This window comes from Phyllobates terribilis, unplaced genomic scaffold (genome assembly GCF_046119375.1).
Source record: "Phyllobates terribilis strain yellow unplaced genomic scaffold, ASM4611937v1 Scaffold_40__1_contigs__length_11209783, whole genome shotgun sequence".
NCBI lineage: Eukaryota > Metazoa > Chordata > Amphibia > Anura > Dendrobatidae > Phyllobates > Phyllobates terribilis.
The window spans coordinates 2,665,489-2,679,484 of record NW_027362800.1 but is presented as its reverse complement, the minus strand read 5'-3'; the positions used below and the strand labels follow the sequence as shown (position 1 = coordinate 2,679,484).

General features: G+C 45.2%; 10 non-coding genes across 10 annotated transcripts; all 10 read left to right on the top strand.

The window, feature by feature from the left end:
- The first annotated feature begins 201 nt into the window (after positions 1-201).
- Positions 202-392, top strand: LOC141186376 (U2 spliceosomal RNA). Its single transcript, XR_012260660.1, has one exon. It is a non-coding gene; the product is annotated as a U2 spliceosomal RNA (small nuclear RNA).
- Positions 393-1,510: 1,118 nt separating this feature from the next.
- LOC141184224 (U2 spliceosomal RNA) lies at positions 1,511-1,701 on the top strand. Its single transcript, XR_012259000.1, has one exon. It is a non-coding gene; the product is annotated as a U2 spliceosomal RNA (small nuclear RNA).
- Positions 1,702-2,822: 1,121 nt separating this feature from the next.
- Positions 2,823-3,013, top strand: LOC141186375 (U2 spliceosomal RNA). The gene has a single exon (XR_012260659.1). It is a non-coding gene; the product is annotated as a U2 spliceosomal RNA (small nuclear RNA).
- Positions 3,014-4,131: 1,118 nt separating this feature from the next.
- On the top strand, positions 4,132-4,322 carry LOC141184223 (U2 spliceosomal RNA). Its single transcript, XR_012258999.1, has one exon. It is a non-coding gene; the product is annotated as a U2 spliceosomal RNA (small nuclear RNA).
- A 1,118-nt stretch (positions 4,323-5,440) lies between these two features.
- LOC141184222 (U2 spliceosomal RNA) lies at positions 5,441-5,631 on the top strand. Its single transcript, XR_012258998.1, has one exon. It is a non-coding gene; the product is annotated as a U2 spliceosomal RNA (small nuclear RNA).
- A 1,121-nt stretch (positions 5,632-6,752) lies between these two features.
- On the top strand, positions 6,753-6,943 carry LOC141186374 (U2 spliceosomal RNA). Its single transcript, XR_012260658.1, has one exon. It is a non-coding gene; the product is annotated as a U2 spliceosomal RNA (small nuclear RNA).
- Positions 6,944-8,061: 1,118 nt separating this feature from the next.
- On the top strand, positions 8,062-8,252 carry LOC141184221 (U2 spliceosomal RNA). The gene has a single exon (XR_012258997.1). It is a non-coding gene; the product is annotated as a U2 spliceosomal RNA (small nuclear RNA).
- A 1,124-nt stretch (positions 8,253-9,376) lies between these two features.
- LOC141185309 (U2 spliceosomal RNA) lies at positions 9,377-9,567 on the top strand. The gene has a single exon (XR_012259984.1). It is a non-coding gene; the product is annotated as a U2 spliceosomal RNA (small nuclear RNA).
- Positions 9,568-10,687: 1,120 nt separating this feature from the next.
- Positions 10,688-10,878, top strand: LOC141186373 (U2 spliceosomal RNA). Its single transcript, XR_012260657.1, has one exon. It is a non-coding gene; the product is annotated as a U2 spliceosomal RNA (small nuclear RNA).
- A 1,121-nt stretch (positions 10,879-11,999) lies between these two features.
- LOC141186370 (U2 spliceosomal RNA) lies at positions 12,000-12,190 on the top strand. The gene has a single exon (XR_012260655.1). It is a non-coding gene; the product is annotated as a U2 spliceosomal RNA (small nuclear RNA).
- Positions 12,191-13,996: the final 1,806 nt, after the last annotated feature.

Genomic DNA, 13,996 nt, shown 5'->3' with positions numbered 1-13,996 from the left:
TGAGGGTACTGTGCTAAAAGAGGTGGAGTTATGCAGATCTAAAACGCGTGGATTGCAGCAGCAGCAAGCCGAAAAGTGCAGGCATGTGAGGGATCTAGAGGTTGACAGCATGTCTTCTTAACGGGAGTCCAGGTGGCCATCTCCACAAATGGACTTTTCAGAATCCTTGGGTGGCACCGTAGTCGGAAACCAATTCTGGTTATCGCTTCTCGGCCTTTTGGCTAAGATCAAGTGTAGTATCTGTTCTTATCAGTTTAATATCTGATACGTCCCCTATCTGGGGACCATATATTAAATGGATTTTTAGAACAGGGAGATGGAAAAAGAGCTTGCTCTGTCCACTCCACGCATTGACCTGGTATTGCAGTATCTCCAGGACCGGTGCACCCCTTCTTTAATGCAGTTTCTAAAATCAGAAAGAATTGAATTCAATGCTTTTTGTTCATTTTGCTTGTTTGTCGGATTTTGGGATGGACTCTTTGGCTTTGCTTTTCTTCTCCTCATTGGATTTTTCATGTTAAAAGTTGCAGAAGCCAGATGACAAGCTCATTTTGGTTCAACTTCAGCAACTGTGCATTGCATTGCCATGTAATGTAATGTAATGCAATGCTATCTATCTAGCTCTCCCTCTATACTTCCTTTTGGATAAACAGACATATTAGGCAAGCATTTTGGAGCTTTCACCTAAATAACTACAGGTGGTGAGATAAGCTGCACAATATAATTGACCTTTCAGTATATTGTTGCACACACACCATCTATTTAGCAAATGCCCTTGTTATCAACAGCAGCCTTTTAAACTCACCTGAGCTAACAGGTATGTGAGCTGGTTACTCTGCTGCGCTTAAAATTTCTTTTTTGGTTTGCTACAATGCCTTTTCTGAAACGTTGTCTCCCTCTGCTGGAACACTGACTTCTTTCATTTAATGCCTGCAGACTATAAAAGAGAAACCAACCCAAAAAGTTTGGTTGATTAGTCTGTGGCATTCTTTTAAACTGTTGCTTATGGCGGTCTCTGTGAGCTTCTCAGTGACATTCAGCCATCCAGGTATCCCGCCTGCAGTAGACGGAATGTGGCAATGGAACGCTGGCTGCGCGTGTCATAATAGGCTCTGAGCCTTTATATACCTGCGCACAGCAGCAGCTACCTTCAGTCTGCTGCTGGACAGCCAGCAGCAGCAGCAGCAGGAGAGGTAATTAATCAGCAACCCTCCTGCTAAGGGTAGACAGCTGCTCGTTCCACCCCCCCCGCCTTAATTGGTTCTCCTCCCTTCCAACGGTGTTGAGGCGGGTGGGAACAGCCGGGGGTTGAGGGTACTGTGCTAAAAGAGGTGGAGTTATGCAGATCTGAAACGCGTGGATTGCAGCAGCAGCAAGCCGAAAAGTGCAGGCATGTGAGGGATCTAGAGGTTGACAGCATGTCTTCTTAACGGGAGTCCAGGTGGCCATCTCCACAAATGGACTTTTCAGAATCCTTGGGTGGCACCGTAGTCGGAAACCAATTCTGGTTATCGCTTCTCGGCCTTTTGGCTAAGATCAAGTGTAGTATCTGTTCTTATCAGTTTAATACCTGATACGTCCCCTATCTGGGGACCATATATTAAATGGATTTTTAGAACAGGGAGATGGAAAAAGAGCTTGCTCTGTCCACTCCACGCATTGACCTGGTATTGCAGTATCTCCAGGACCGGTGCACCCCTTCTTTAATGCAGTTTCTAAAATCAGAAAGAATTGAATTCAATGCTTTTTGTTCATTTTGCTTGTTTGTCGGATTTTGGGATGGACTCTTTGGCTTTGCTTTTCTTCTCCTCATTGGATTTTTCATGTTAAAAGTTGCAGAAGCCAGATGACAAGCTCATTTTGGTTCAACTTCAGCAACTGTGCATTGCATTGCCATGTAATGTAATGTAATGCAATGCTATCTATCTAGCTCTCCCTCTATACTTCCTTTTGGATAAACAGACATATTAGGCAAGCATTTTGGAGCTTTCACCTAAATAACTACAGGTGGTGAGATAAGCTGCACAATATAATTGACCTTTCAGTATATTGTTGCACACACACCATCTATTTAGCAAATGCCCTTGTTATCAACAGCAGCCTTTTCAACTCACCTGAGCTAACAGGTATGTGAGCTGGTTACTCTGCTGCGCTTAAAATTTCTTTTTTGGTTTGCTACAATGCCTTTTCTGAAACGTTGTCTCCCTCTGCTGGAACACTGACTTCTTTCATTTAATGCCTGCAGACTATAAAAGAGAAACCAACCCAAAAAGTTTGGTTGATTAGTCTGTGGCATTCTTTTAAACTGTTGCTTATGGCGGTCTCTGTGAGCTTCTCAGTGACATTCAGCCATCCAGGTATCCCGCCTGCAGTAGACGGAATGTGGCAATGGAACGCTGGCTGCGCGTGTCATAATAGGCTCTGAGCCTTTATATACCTGCGCACAGCAGCAGCCACCTTCAGTCTGCTGCTGGACAGCCAGCAGCAGCAGCAGCAGGAGAGGTAATTAATCAGCAACCCTCCTGCTAAGGGTAGACAGCTGCTCGTTCCACCCCCCCCCCCGCCTTAATTGGTTCTCCTCCCTTCCAACGGTGTTGAGGCGGGTGGGAACAGCCGGGGGTTGAGGGTACTGTGCTAAAAGAGGTGGAGTTATGCAGATCTAAAACGCGTGGATTGCAGCAGCAGCAAGCCGAAAAGTGCAGGCATGTGAGGGATCTAGAGGTTGACAGCATGTCTTCTTAACGGGAGTCCAGGTGGCCATCTCCACAAATGGACTTTTCAGAATCCTTGGGTGGCACCGTAGTCGGAAACCAATTCTGGTTATCGCTTCTCGGCCTTTTGGCTAAGATCAAGTGTAGTATCTGTTCTTATCAGTTTAATATCTGATACGTCCCCTATCTGGGGACCATATATTAAATGGATTTTTAGAACAGGGAGATGGAAAAAGAGCTTGCTCTGTCCACTCCACGCATTGACCTGGTATTGCAGTATCTCCAGGACCGGTGCACCCCTTCTTTAATGCAGTTTCTAAAATCAGAAAGAATTGAATTCAATGCTTTTTGTTCATTTTGCTTGTTTGTCGGATTTTGGGATGGACTCTTTGGCTTTGCTTTTCTTCTCCTCATTGGATTTTTCATGTTAAAAGTTGCAGAAGCCAGATGACAAGCTCATTTTGGTTCAACTTCAGCAACTGTGCATTGCATTGCCATGTAATGTAATGTAATGCAATGCTATCTATCTAGCTCTCCCTCTATACTTCCTTTTGGATAAACAGACATATTAGGCAAGCATTTTGGAGCTTTCACCTAAATAACTACAGGTGGTGAGATAAGCTGCACAATATAATTGACCTTTCAGTATATTGTTGCACACACACCATCTATTTAGCAAATGCCCTTGTTATCAACAGCAGCCTTTTAAACTCACCTGAGCTAACAGGTATGTGAGCTGGTTACTCTGCTGCGCTTAAAATTTCTTTTTTGGTTTGCTACAATGCCTTTTCTGAAACGTTGTCTCCCTCTGCTGGAACACTGACTTCTTTCATTTAATGCCTGCAGACTATAAAAGAGAAACCAACCCAAAAAGTTTGGTTGATTAGTCTGTGGCATTCTTTTAAACTGTTGCTTATGGCGGTCTCTGTGAGCTTCTCAGTGACATTCAGCCATCCAGGTATCCCGCCTGCAGTAGACGGAATGTGGCAATGGAACGCTGGCTGCGCGTGTCATAATAGGCTCTGAGCCTTTATATACCTGCGCACAGCAGCAGCTACCTTCAGTCTGCTGCTGGACAGCCAGCAGCAGCAGCAGCAGGAGAGGTAATTAATCAGCAACCCTCCTGCTAAGGGTAGACAGCTGCTCGTTCCACCCCCCCCGCCTTAATTGGTTCTCCTCCCTTCCAACGGTGTTGAGGCGGGTGGGAACAGCCGGGGGTTGAGGGTACTGTGCTAAAAGAGGTGGAGTTATGCAGATCTGAAACGCGTGGATTGCAGCAGCAGCAAGCCGAAAAGTGCAGGCATGTGAGGGATCTAGAGGTTGACAGCATGTCTTCTTAACGGGAGTCCAGGTGGCCATCTCCACAAATGGACTTTTCAGAATCCTTGGGTGGCACCGTAGTCGGAAACCAATTCTGGTTATCGCTTCTCGGCCTTTTGGCTAAGATCAAGTGTAGTATCTGTTCTTATCAGTTTAATACCTGATACGTCCCCTATCTGGGGACCATATATTAAATGGATTTTTAGAACAGGGAGATGGAAAAAGAGCTTGCTCTGTCCACTCCACGCATTGACCTGGTATTGCAGTATCTCCAGGACCGGTGCACCCCTTCTTTAATGCAGTTTCTAAAATCAGAAAGAATTGAATTCAATGCTTTTTGTTCATTTTGCTTGTTTGTCGGATTTTGGGATGGACTCTTTGGCTTTGCTTTTCTTCTCCTCATTGGATTTTTCATGTTAAAAGTTGCAGAAGCCAGATGACAAGCTCATTTTGGTTCAACTTCAGCAACTGTGCATTGCATTGCCATGTAATGTAATGTAATGCAATGCTATCTATCTAGCTCTCCCTCTATACTTCCTTTTGGATAAACAGACATATTAGGCAAGCATTTTGGAGCTTTCACCTAAATAACTACAGGTGGTGAGATAAGCTGCACAATATAATTGACCTTTCAGTATATTGTTGCACACACACCATCTATTTAGCAAATGCCCTTGTTATCAACAGCAGCCTTTTCAACTCACCTGAGCTAACAGGTATGTGAGCTGGTTACTCTGCTGCGCTTAAAATTTCTTTTTTGGTTTGCTACAATGCCTTTTCTGAAACGTTGTCTCCCTCTGCTGGAACACTGACTTCTTTCATTTAATGCCTGCAGACTATAAAAGAGAAACCAACCCAAAAAGTTTGGTTGATTAGTCTGTGGCATTCTTTTAAACTGTTGCTTATGGCGGTCTCTGTGAGCTTCTCAGTGACATTCAGCCATCCAGGTATCCCGCCTGCAGTAGACGGAATGTGGCAATGGAACGCTGGCTGCGCGTGTCATAATAGGCTCTGAGCCTTTATATACCTGCGCACAGCAGCAGCTACCTTCAGTCTGCTGCTGGACAGCCAGCAGCAGCAGCAGCAGGAGAGGTAATTAATCAGCAACCCTCCTGCTAAGGGTAGACAGCTGCTCGTTCCACCCCCCCCGCCTTAATTGGTTCTCCTCCCTTCCAACGGTGTTGAGGCGGGTGGGAACAGCCGGGGGTTGAGGGTACTGTGCTAAAAGAGGTGGAGTTATGCAGATCTGAAACGCGTGGATTGCAGCAGCAGCAAGCCGAAAAGTGCAGGCATGTGAGGGATCTAGAGGTTGACAGCATGTCTTCTTAACGGGAGTCCAGGTGGCCATCTCCACAAATGGACTTTTCAGAATCCTTGGGTGGCACCGTAGTCGGAAACCAATTCTGGTTATCGCTTCTCGGCCTTTTGGCTAAGATCAAGTGTAGTATCTGTTCTTATCAGTTTAATACCTGATACGTCCCCTATCTGGGGACCATATATTAAATGGATTTTTAGAACAGGGAGATGGAAAAAGAGCTTGCTCTGTCCACTCCACGCATTGACCTGGTATTGCAGTATCTCCAGGACCGGTGCACCCCTTCTTTAATGCAGTTTCTAAAATCAGAAAGAATTGAATTCAATGCTTTTTGTTCATTTTGCTTGTTTGTCGGATTTTGGGATGGACTCTTTGGCTTTGCTTTTCTTCTCCTCATTGGATTTTTCATGTTAAAAGTTGCAGAAGCCAGATGACAAGCTCATTTTGGTTCAACTTCAGCAACTGTGCATTGCATTGCCATGTAATGTAATGTAATGCAATGCTATCTATCTAGCTCTCCCTCTATACTTCCTTTTGGATAAACAGACATATTAGGCAAGCATTTTGGAGCTTTCACCTAAATAACTACAGGTGGTGAGATAAGCTGCACAATATAATTGACCTTTCAGTATATTGTTGCACACACACCATCTATTTAGCAAATGCCCTTGTTATCAACAGCAGCCTTTTCAACTCACCTGAGCTAACAGGTATGTGAGCTGGTTACTCTGCTGCGCTTAAAATTTCTTTTTTGGTTTGCTACAATGCCTTTTCTGAAACGTTGTCTCCCTCTGCTGGAACACTGACTTCTTTCATTTAATGCCTGCAGACTATAAAAGAGAAACCAACCCAAAAAGTTTGGTTGATTAGTCTGTGGCATTCTTTTAAACTGTTGCTTATGGCGGTCTCTGTGAGCTTCTCAGTGACATTCAGCCATCCAGGTATCCCGCCTGCAGTAGACGGAATGTGGCAATGGAACGCTGGCTGCGCGTGTCATAATAGGCTCTGAGCCTTTATATACCTGCGCACAGCAGCAGCCACCTTCAGTCTGCTGCTGGACAGCCAGCAGCAGCAGCAGCAGGAGAGGTAATTAATCAGCAACCCTCCTGCTAAGGGTAGACAGCTGCTCGTTCCACCCCCCCCCCCGCCTTAATTGGTTCTCCTCCCTTCCAACGGTGTTGAGGCGGGTGGGAACAGCCGGGGGTTGAGGGTACTGTGCTAAAAGAGGTGGAGTTATGCAGATCTAAAACGCGTGGATTGCAGCAGCAGCAAGCCGAAAAGTGCAGGCATGTGAGGGATCTAGAGGTTGACAGCATGTCTTCTTAACGGGAGTCCAGGTGGCCATCTCCACAAATGGACTTTTCAGAATCCTTGGGTGGCACCGTAGTCGGAAACCAATTCTGGTTATCGCTTCTCGGCCTTTTGGCTAAGATCAAGTGTAGTATCTGTTCTTATCAGTTTAATATCTGATACGTCCCCTATCTGGGGACCATATATTAAATGGATTTTTAGAACAGGGAGATGGAAAAAGAGCTTGCTCTGTCCACTCCACGCATTGACCTGGTATTGCAGTATCTCCAGGACCGGTGCACCCCTTCTTTAATGCAGTTTCTAAAATCAGAAAGAATTGAATTCAATGCTTTTTGTTCATTTTGCTTGTTTGTCGGATTTTGGGATGGACTCTTTGGCTTTGCTTTTCTTCTCCTCATTGGATTTTTCATGTTAAAAGTTGCAGAAGCCAGATGACAAGCTCATTTTGGTTCAACTTCAGCAACTGTGCATTGCATTGCCATGTAATGTAATGTAATGCAATGCTATCTATCTAGCTCTCCCTCTATACTTCCTTTTGGATAAACAGACATATTAGGCAAGCATTTTGGAGCTTTCACCTAAATAACTACAGGTGGTGAGATAAGCTGCACAATATAATTGACCTTTCAGTATATTGTTGCACACACACCATCTATTTAGCAAATGCCCTTGTTATCAACAGCAGCCTTTTAAACTCACCTGAGCTAACAGGTATGTGAGCTGGTTACTCTGCTGCGCTTAAAATTTCTTTTTTGGTTTGCTACAATGCCTTTTCTGAAACGTTGTCTCCCTCTGCTGGAACACTGACTTCTTTCATTTAATGCCTGCAGACTATAAAAGAGAAACCAACCCAAAAAGTTTGGTTGATTAGTCTGTGGCATTCTTTTAAACTGTTGCTTATGGCGGTCTCTGTGAGCTTCTCAGTGACATTCAGCCATCCAGGTATCCCGCCTGCAGTAGACGGAATGTGGCAATGGAACGCTGGCTGCGCGTGTCATAATAGGCTCTGAGCCTTTATATACCTGCGCACAGCAGCAGCTACCTTCAGTCTGCTGCTGGACAGCCAGCAGCAGCAGCAGCAGGAGAGGTAATTAATCAGCAACCCTCCTGCTAAGGGTAGACAGCTGCTCGTTCCACCCCCCCCGCCTTAATTGGTTCTCCTCCCTTCCAACGGTGTTGAGGCGGGTGGGAACAGCCGGGGGTTGAGGGTACTGTGCTAAAAGAGGTGGAGTTATGCAGATCTGAAACGCGTGGATTGCAGCAGCAGCAAGCCGAAAAGTGCAGGCATGTGAGGGATCTAGAGGTTGACAGCATGTCTTCTTAACGGGAGTCCAGGTGGCCATCTCCACAAATGGACTTTTCAGAATCCTTGGGTGGCACCGTAGTCGGAAACCAATTCTGGTTATCGCTTCTCGGCCTTTTGGCTAAGATCAAGTGTAGTATCTGTTCTTATCAGTTTAATACCTGATACGTCCCCTATCTGGGGACCATATATTAAATGGATTTTTAGAACAGGGAGATGGAAAAAGAGCTTGCTCTGTCCACTCCACGCATTGACCTGGTATTGCAGTATCTCCAGGACCGGTGCACCCCTTCTTTAATGCAGTTTCTAAAATCAGAAAGAATTGAATTCAATGCTTTTTGTTCATTTTGCTTGTTTGTCGGATTTTGGGATGGACTCTTTGGCTTTGCTTTTCTTCTCCTCATTGGATTTTTCATGTTAAAAGTTGCAGAAGCCAGATGACAAGCTCATTTTGGTTCAACTTCAGCAACTGTGCATTGCATTGCCATGTAATGTAATGTAATGCAATGCTATCTATCTAGCTCTCCCTCTATACTTCCTTTTGGATAAACAGACATATTAGGCAAGCATTTTGGAGCTTTCACCTAAATAACTACAGGTGGTGAGATAAGCTGCACAATATAATTGACCTTTCAGTATATTGTTGCACACACACCATCTATTTAGCAAATGCCCTTGTTATCAACAGCAGCCTTTTCAACTCACCTGAGCTAACAGGTATGTGAGCTGGTTACTCTGCTGCGCTTAAAATTTCTTTTTTGGTTTGCTACAATGCCTTTTCTGAAACGTTGTCTCCCTCTGCTGGAACACTGACTTCTTTCATTTAATGCCTGCAGACTATAAAAGAGAAACCAACCCAAAAAGTTTGGTTGATTAGTCTGTGGCATTCTTTTAAACTGTTGCTTATGGCGGTCTCTGTGAGCTTCTCAGTGACATTCAGCCATCCAGGTATCCCGCCTGCAGTAGACGGAATGTGGCAATGGAAAGCTGGCTGCGCGTGTCATAATAGGCTCTGAGCCTTTATATACCTGCGCACAGCAGCAGCCACCTTCAGTCTGCTGCTGGACAGCCAGCAGCAGCAGCAGCAGCAGGAGAGGTAATTAATCAGCAACCCTCCTGCTAAGGGTAGACAGCTGCTCGTTCCACCCCCCCCCCCGCCTTAATTGGTTCTCCTCCCTTCCAACGGTGTTGAGGCGGGTGGGAACAGCCGGGGGTTGAGGGTACTGTGCTAAAAGAGGTGGAGTTATGCAGATCTAAAACGCGTGGATTGCAGCAGCAGCAAGCCGAAAAGTGCAGGCATGTGAGGGATCTAGAGGTTGACAGCATGTCTTCTTAACGGGAGTCCAGGTGGCCATCTCCACAAATGGACTTTTCAGAATCCTTGGGTGGCACCGTAGTCGGAAACCAATTCTGGTTATCGCTTCTCGGCCTTTTGGCTAAGATCAAGTGTAGTATCTGTTCTTATCAGTTTAATATCTGATACGTCCCCTATCTGGGGACCATATATTAAATGGATTTTTAGAACAGGGAGATGGAAAAAGAGCTTTCTCTGTCCACTCCACGCATTGACCTGGTATTGCAGTATCTCCAGGACCGGTGCACCCCTTCTTTAATGCAGTTTCTAAAATCAGAAAGAATTGAATTCAATGCTTTTTGTTCATTTTGCTTGTTTGTCGGATTTTGGGATGGACTCTTTGGCTTTGCTTTTCTTCTCCTCATTGGATTTTTCATGTTAAAAGTTGCAGAAGCCAGATGACAAGCTCATTTTGGTTCAACTTCAGCAACTGTGCATTGCATTGCCATGTAATGTAATGTAATGCAATGCTATCTATCTAGCTCTCCCTCTATACTTCCTTTTGGATAAACAGACATATTAGGCAAGCATTTTGGAGCTTTCACCTAAATAACTACAGGTGGTGAGATAAGCTGCACAATATAATTGACCTTTCAGTATATTGTTGCACACACACCATCTATTTAGCAAATGCCCTTGTTATCAACAGCAGCCTTTTAAACTCACTTGAGCTAACAGGTATGTGAGCTGGTTACTCTGCTGCGCTTAAAATTTCTTTTTTGGTTTGCTACAATGCCTTTTCTGAAATGTTGTCTCCCTCTGCTGGAACACTGACTTCTTTCATTTAATGCCTGCAGACTATAAAAGAGAAACCAACCCAAAAAGTTTGGTTGATTAGTCTGTGGCATTCTTTTAAACTGTTGCTTATGGCGGTCTCTGTGAGCTTCTCAGTGACATTCAGCCATCCAGGTATCCCGCCTGCAGTAGACGGAATGTGGCAATGGAACGCTGGCTGCGCGTGTCATAATAGGCTCTGAGCCTTTATATACCTGCGCACAGCAGCAGCCACCTTCAGTCTGCTGCTGGACAGCCAGCAGCAGCAGCAGCAGGAGAGGTAATTAATCAGCAACCCTCCTGCTAAGGGTAGACAGCTGCTCGTTCCACCCCCCCCCCGCCTTAATTGGTTCTCCTCCCTTCCAACGGTGTTGAGGCGGGTGGGAACAGCCGGGGGTTGAGGGTACTGTGCTAAAAGAGGTGGAGTTATGCAGATCTAAAACGCGTGGATTGCAGCAGCAGCAAGCCGAAAAGTGCAGGCATGTGAGGGATCTAGAGGTTGACAGCATGTCTTCTTAACGGGAGTCCAGGTGGCCATCTCCACAAATGGACTTTTCAGAATCCTTGGGTGGCACCGTAGTCGGAAACCAATTCTGGTTATCGCTTCTCGGCCTTTTGGCTAAGATCAAGTGTAGTATCTGTTCTTATCAGTTTAATATCTGATACGTCCCCTATCTGGGGACCATATATTAAATGGATTTTTAGAACAGGGAGATGGAAAAAGAGCTTGCTCTGTCCACTCCACGCATTGACCTGGTATTGCAGTATCTCCAGGACCGGTGCACCCCTTCTTTAATGCAGTTTCTAAAATCAGAAAGAATTGAATTCAATGCTTTTTGTTCATTTTGCTTGTTTGTCGGATTTTGGGATGGACTCTTTGGCTTTGCTTTTCTTCTCCTCATTGGATTTTTCATGTTAAAAGTTGCAGAAGCCAGATGACAAGCTCATTTTGGTTCAACTTCAGCAACTGTGCATTGCATTGCCATGTAATGTAATGTAATGCAATGCTATCTATCTAGCTCTCCCTCTATACTTCCTTTTGGATAAACAGACATATTAGGCAAGCATTTTGGAGCTTTCACCTAAATAACTACAGGTGGTGAGATAAGCTGCACAATATAATTGACCTTTCAGTATATTGTTGCACACACACCATCTATTTAGCAAATGCCCTTGTTATCAACAGCAGCCTTTTAAACTCACCTGAGCTAACAGGTATGTGAGCTGGTTACTCTGCTGCGCTTAAAATTTCTTTTTTGGTTTGCTACAATGCCTTTTCTGAAACGTTGTCTCCCTCTGCTGGAACACTGACTTCTTTCATTTAATGCCTGCAGACTATAAAAGAGAAACCAACCCAAAAAGTTTGGTTGATTAGTCTGTGGCATTCTTTTAAACTGTTGCTTATGGCGGTCTCTGTGAGCTTCTCAGTGACATTCAGCCATCCAGGTATCCCGCCTGCAGTAGACGGAATGTGGCAATGGAACGCTGGCTGCGCGTGTCATAATAGGCTCTGAGCCTTTATATACCTGCGCACAGCAGCAGCCACCTTCAGTCTGCTGCTGGACAGCCAGCAGCAGCAGCAGCAGGAGAGGTAATTAATCAGCAACCCTCCTGCTAAGGGTAGACAGCTGCTCGTTCCACCCCCCCCCCCGCCTTAATTGGTTCTCCTCCCTTCCAACGGTGTTGAGGCGGGTGGGAACAGCCGGGGGTTGAGGGTACTGTGCTAAAAGAGGTGGAGTTATGCAGATCTAAAACGCGTGGATTGCAGCAGCAGCAAGCCGAAAAGTGCAGGCATGTGAGGGATCTAGAGGTTGACAGCATGTCTTCTTAACGGGAGTCCAGGTGGCCATCTCCACAAATGGACTTTTCAGAATCCTTGGGTGGCACCGTAGTCGGAAACCAATTCTGGTTATCGCTTCTCGGCCTTTTGGCTAAGATCAAGTGTAGTATCTGTTCTTATCAGTTTAATATCTGATACGTCCCCTATCTGGGGACCATATATTAAATGGATTTTTAGAACAGGGAGATGGAAAAAGAGCTTGCTCTGTCCACTCCACGCATTGACCTGGTATTGCAGTATCTCCAGGACCGGTGCACCCCTTCTTTAATGCAGTTTCTAAAATCAGAAAGAATTGAATTCAATGCTTTTTGTTCATTTTGCTTGTTTGTCGGATTTTGGGATGGACTCTTTGGCTTTGCTTTTCTTCTCCTCATTGGATTTTTCATGTTAAAAGTTGCAGAAGCCAGATGACAAGCTCATTTTGGTTCAACTTCAGCAACTGTGCATTGCATTGCCATGTAATGTAATGTAATGCAATGCTATCTATCTAGCTCTCCCTCTATACTTCCTTTTGGATAAACAGACATATTAGGCAAGCATTTTGGAGCTTTCACCTAAATAACTACAGGTGGTGAGATAAGCTGCACAATATAATTGACCTTTCAGTATATTGTTGCACACACACCATCTATTTAGCAAATGCCCTTGTTATCAACAGCAGCCTTTTAAACTCACCTGAGCTAACAGGTATGTGAGCTGGTTACTCTGCTGCGCTTAAAATTTCTTTTTTGGTTTGCTACAATGCCTTTTCTGAAACGTTGTCTCCCTCTGCTGGAACACTGACTTCTTTCATTTAATGCCTGCAGACTATAAAAGAGAAACCAACCCAAAAAGTTTGGTTGATTAGTCTGTGGCATTCTTTTAAACTGTTGCTTATGGCGGTCTCTGTGAGCTTCTCAGTGACATTCAGCCATCCAGGTATCCCGCCTGCAGTAGACGGAATGTGGCAATGGAACGCTGGCTGCGCGTGTCATAATAGGCTCTGAGCCTTTAGATACCTGCGCACAGCAGCAGCCACCTTCAGTCTGCTGCTGGACAGCCAGCAGCAGCAGCAGCAGGAGAGGTAATTAATCAGCAACCCTCCTGCTAAGGGTAGACAGCTGCTCGTTCCACCCCCCCCCCCCGCCTTAATTGGTTCTCCTCCCTTCCAACGGTGTTGAGGCGGGTGGGAACAGCCGGGGGTTGAGGGTACTGTGCTAAAAGAGGTGGAGTTATGCAGATCTAAAACGCGTGGATTGCAGCAGCAGCAAGCCGAAAAGTGCAGGCATGTGAGGGATCTAGAGGTTGACAGCATGTCTTCTTAACGGGAGTCCAGGTGGCCATCTCCACAAATGGACTTTTCAGAATCCTTGGGTGGCACCGTAGTCGGAAACCAATTCTGGTTATCGCTTCTCGGCCTTTTGGCTGCGATCTAGTGTTGGTTTTACTGGCATTGGTTGTAGTTGGAAGGTGCCTGGGGTACCCCGCCTCTTGGCCTTGGGTTCGGGTCCCACTCTTGTAGTGGGGCTTAGGCCCTTGCTGCTATAAGGAGGTGGGCTTAGTCCCTGGGCAACGGGTTGCGATCCCAGCTGTACAGTCCTAGGATTGTTCAGCGACTCCTTAGTTGCGGAAATCCCCCATTATTGGTTGCGGAAATCCCCGTTTTCCTGTTGCGGAAATCCTTGTTTCACCATGGATTCAGATCCAGGTGAAATTCCGACCTATGCCCGGTTACGGCATACGGTGCGGTTTTACTTCCATGAGGGAGGTAAAGATAACAGAGGTTTACGTTTTATTGTGGATGATCTTCTTGTGAAATTTTTTTCAATCCAGAAATCCGAGATCCTGGCAATCCAAGACTACCCAAAGCGTGGTGTATACGATGTCACATTCACTGAAAAAGGTATCCACCAAGATTTTTGCCGTAAAATGAATGATCCTGATATAATTTACCAGAGAAAGCCAATCTTTAAAGGTGTTAAAATTGTCGAACATGAATTAGATGTGATAAAAACTGTAATTGTTAAAATTTACTCTCCTTATACAAAAGAAAGCGATGTTATTTCATTTTTATCCAATTATTTCAGCA